The following is a 4,732-nucleotide window of genomic DNA, read 5'->3' on the forward strand; positions in this document are numbered from 1 at the left end:
TTGTTTCATTTCCATTCCTAAACTAGTGCGAATCGGACATTGAATTCAGTGGGTATGTCAAATTTGTGAAAATTCACGAGAAATATGTAGGGCAGGGGTGTCCAAACTTTTTGCCAAGGGGGCCAGATTTTATGTGGTAAAATGTCGGGGGGCCGACCTTGGCTGACATTCTTTACATTGAACAACAATATTGTTCAACACATTTTAGTAAGCCAGTCTGTTTCACATTTCCATTTTTATTTTAATTTCAACAATCTTTAGAATTTCTTTTGGTTCATTTGAAACAGGAATTTGAAATATGACATATCAGTCAATATAAACACGGAGTGATGTCTTGTTAACTCGTGAGTGATGCCCTCTAGTGTCTAAATGCTATTACTCATTTAGTGAATGCTATTACTCATTTAGCCACTAGAGGGAAGCAGTACTCTATGAAACATCACTCACCAGTCTCAGTCAATGCAACACGTGTTCCATTGCGCCCAACCTGCGGGCCAGACGGCACTGATTTTATGACGGGGGCCGAGGGCCGGATGAAATTCCACCGCGGGCCGGATTTGGCCCGCGGGCCGGACTTTGGACATGCCTGATGTAGGGTGATTGGCCACAGCGTGCTCACTCAAATAAGATCCAACAAGAATTGATAGACGATGCCCCAATGTATGATTTACAGCCTTGTCACGGGTCTGTTGCTTTGAATTTAGCGTTCATTGCATCACATGAGGTCACGGGGAGCCCTTAGTGGGCAGGCTCCTCCACACTTGGTGGATTTGGGAGAATTTTGTTGGCCTCTTAGGTCACTGCATTCTGCTGAGTGGCCTTTACTTAATGTGCCCCCTCACACACGATTAGAAACTAAAGGCAGTTGAGACTTATGTGAAATGCACTTCCATGTGGGATGAGAGCTGCTTCTTCAGTGCAAAAGAATGTTGAAAAGCAGATAAAAACATATTTGCTCCAGTAATACTACATAAAAAATTTTGATTTGTGTTTTTGCTTTAACTGTATAATGTTAAATGTATTTCTGTATTTAATATGCGCGAAGTAAAGGCATCCATTTTCTGAACCACTAAGCCGCATTAGGGCCACAGGTGAACTAGAAGATTGCAAACCGTAAAGCGGTTGAGTTGACGGTTGAAATAATCATGAAACTGAAACCAGTCCTGAAATATAGACGTACTTTAGTTCCAAATACAAATGGAAAAACCATTCATAAACATTTGAATGAAACCTAACAAACTTCCTCATTAGTCAGACTCTTCATTCTGACAATTCTGGAGTATGTAAACCAATTTGCCGGGAGTGCATTTTTCCTTGGCCTATTCTTTGCATATGTCATGTGACAACTAACAACAAAATAACAGAGATTATGGCCCAAACTTGGATCACTGCTTGAATTTTTATCTGTAAGATGACCGTTTTAAAATACAATTACAGTACTCACAAAAAGTTCAGATTATTGGGCTTTTGGGTGAAATTTCACAACGTGCCTAAATGCATTCAAACCTTCAGAGATCTGATTGTAAAGTGTCCTTGGGTGTCTTGAAGGGCACTTATAAATAAAATGTATTATTATTATTAACTTCATGTGACTGTCTCTAACCTTTTAAATGCACATGTTAAACACTGTTAAATGTTTCAGTTGTTTCATGGCAAAATTTACAATCTCCATTTTGACATCACGAGACCAAGAAGACACCTAATAATGGCTCAACGGTCTCTTGCCATTGTGATGCTTCAAACATGACGTTCATGACCGTGTAATCAGTATGTTGCAAGCGAGACAACGAGCAACTGGAAGAGTCGCAGAAAAATGTAGAAGTTGATGTCCTTTGGCCACATCCCATGCTGATGACCGCTACATTGTGAACAATGCCCTGAGAACCGGATGATGAATGCCCCCCCTCCCCCACCACTGACAGCTGGGATAAGCTGCAGCACACATGTGAACCTTATGAGAGACAGAAAATGGATATGGATGGACAACTCACCGTGATTCTGAATGAGTTTGTTTGAATTAGTGGGATGCTCTGCGTTGAGCCGGTCCCATCTTGGGGCAATGGAAGACACCGACACCCAAAGTGTATTATTTACGTCCAGTTTACTACTCTGTAATTTACTTTTGGATCGCAGTCTTTGCAAGAATTTCGCTTGGCCGTGAAAGGATGTCGGAAATGGAAACATGGTATTCAATTTTAAGCAATCTTGGAGAAAAAAAATTCTGATTCTCATTTGCGAGCTTGTTGGCACAAATCAGGCAAAGGGTGTTTGGTGAGTAAGAATTCCTTCAACAATTAAGCACTATCTTAAGTCGGACTCCTGATATTGTCTCTTAAAGATCCCATTCCACTATTAATTAAAAAAATTACTTTGATGTATTGTTTTTTTGACAATATAATTTGGATTGGAGATGAGGTTGCCTTTTTCCAAGCTAGTTTTGTTGGTCATAGTGATTTTCCCTTTCGTGCAAAAGAAATATTCAATCTGTCAATAAGTTTTGCTCCAATTGGGTGGCCGTCCTCCTTAATATAAAATATAAACCAACTTTCCTCTGATTGGTTACTTACTGCTATGTGAGTGTCTTGTGGCCACCATGTCTCTTCGTTGTGTTAGCTACATTGAAATTCCGACCTCCTCTCTGACCATGACAATCAAAATTAAGCATTGATAGTAACATCTTTTTGGATGTATTTTTGTATTGTATGCCAGTAGTCCAAGAGGTCATCACACCGTGGCAAGTCAGAAGAAATAACAACTTGCTAAATGCTGCCTTTAGGCTTGGTGGGAAACAGTGTGGAACCTTTTCCTGCTCAGGAGTGTGTGAGGGTGAAGTCTCCGTTAAAGTGTGTGACTGGAAAGTGTGGAGTGATGCAGTGCTGCTGCTGCCTCAGGGCAGGACACCAGTCAGTCACACAGTGTTTACTTTTGCAGCACTGGCTGGAACTCACTCGAATGCGTGCCACAATTTCTCTGGAGTTCTATTACATTTAATAGTCCTCTATTTTTATGTTATTTATTCATGTATTTATTTATGTATTTATTTATTAATGATTTTTTTTGCGGTGGTTAAACACATCAAATGGCATAGAAAACACGGAGGTGGTCATACACGCAGAAACAAAACTGCCCATTTGTGTAGGATTTCATCATGTGGAATCATAGTCGGGACCTGCTGAGACTCATTCGTATTTTAATATGTAGATTTCCAGCCAACGAGAGGACATATACATCCTGTTCTCTCTATCAAGGGACGTAGAAGAGCACTATGTGATATAGGAGTCAGAGATGGCACATTAGAACATTGGATCTGGGATAAAGTTTCCACATGACAGACTATAGCTGTCTTGAGACATATAGATGTAACAAGAATCAATAGGAGAAAGGGAGTGTTGGAGTTTCAGACATGCTATGTCAGACCGCAATCGTCTCCAAGAAGCGTCTTATTTAATGCTAGCGTGGCAACACATTTGGCTGCATCTTATTTCAATATTTACTTTCTAAAAAGCACAAAATATCATCAGCATCATATGCTTGCAGTTCATCGTGACGTGAAGTAGTCTTGATTCGCAATTCTTCATCCTGATTCCCAAAAAGTTCTTAAACTTCCACCTGGTTGAAAGAAACCGCGTTCCCTTTTATTTTCTTCCCAGTCGGAACAATCGACGATGTAATGCATTTGCATTGCCGGCAGAGTAGTTTGGGAAAAGGCTAATGGACTTGAGTCTTAGTTAAGAACCCAGCGTGAGCCCACTGGGATCGCAACAACCGGCAGAACCACGTCGCCATATTTATTATTAAAGCACTGCTGGGGAGGCGCTCATCTGTGCAATTGCGGGACTTAACGTCAGGCATTCAACTAGGTTGAACTTAACCAGTAACCGGGGAAAAATATAAACGACATAATGGTTAGGGAGTAGTAAAAATGAACCTTGTTTATGCACGTTGATCGATTTGTATTTTGAGGGAACACAGTCGTGCTGAACAAAGGCATTGGGGAATAGCTTTCATCAGTTAATAATCAACCAGAGGCCGGATGTTATTTGTTTAAAAAAAACAAAAACAAAACATCAGTTGGACAATTGCATGAGTCCAACTTTGCGGGAACAATTTAGCGAAGGCTCTTTTCTGTTCACTCATAAAGGAGGCATGGATGGATGTGTGGAAGAACCTGATAGTCTGTCGGTGTCCTGATGTTCCAACACATTTCCTCATATCGCGTATGCGGGGGCTCAGTGCTGGCTTTGTTGGTGTTCACTGATATATTGCATTTCATTTCCTCGATTCTTCAAAAAGAGGAGCGTGAGCCGTGAGGTGTCGATCCCATTAATGTGAGTTGTGCATCTTGACCCCTATTAAAGTATTGTCATTCACACAGCAGGTGGCACATCCACACAAACGCCGGCTCACAAAGAAAAAGAGGAGTGGCCATGGCAACGGACGCGTAATGGCCGTGACCTGGTCTCTGGTGGAATCACTTGGTCTAATTTGTTAAGTACCGCCGACTTGATTTAATCACTGTAATTAATTCACAAAACAAGTGACTTACCATTCTTGGACTTAAGAGGAGCTCCAATATATAATAATCATTCCTAAGAACGTGGAACCATGCGTGGTCATTTAAACAATACACGCCTCACGGGCATCAGGGATTTTGTTGAATTATGATGAAATATAATGAAAGACATATTTTGCTGATGCAGCACTAAATATAATGCTAACAACTACTAAAAAG

Source organism: Hippocampus zosterae, chromosome 11, assembly GCF_025434085.1.
Source record: "Hippocampus zosterae strain Florida chromosome 11, ASM2543408v3, whole genome shotgun sequence".
NCBI lineage: Eukaryota > Metazoa > Chordata > Actinopteri > Syngnathiformes > Syngnathidae > Hippocampus > Hippocampus zosterae.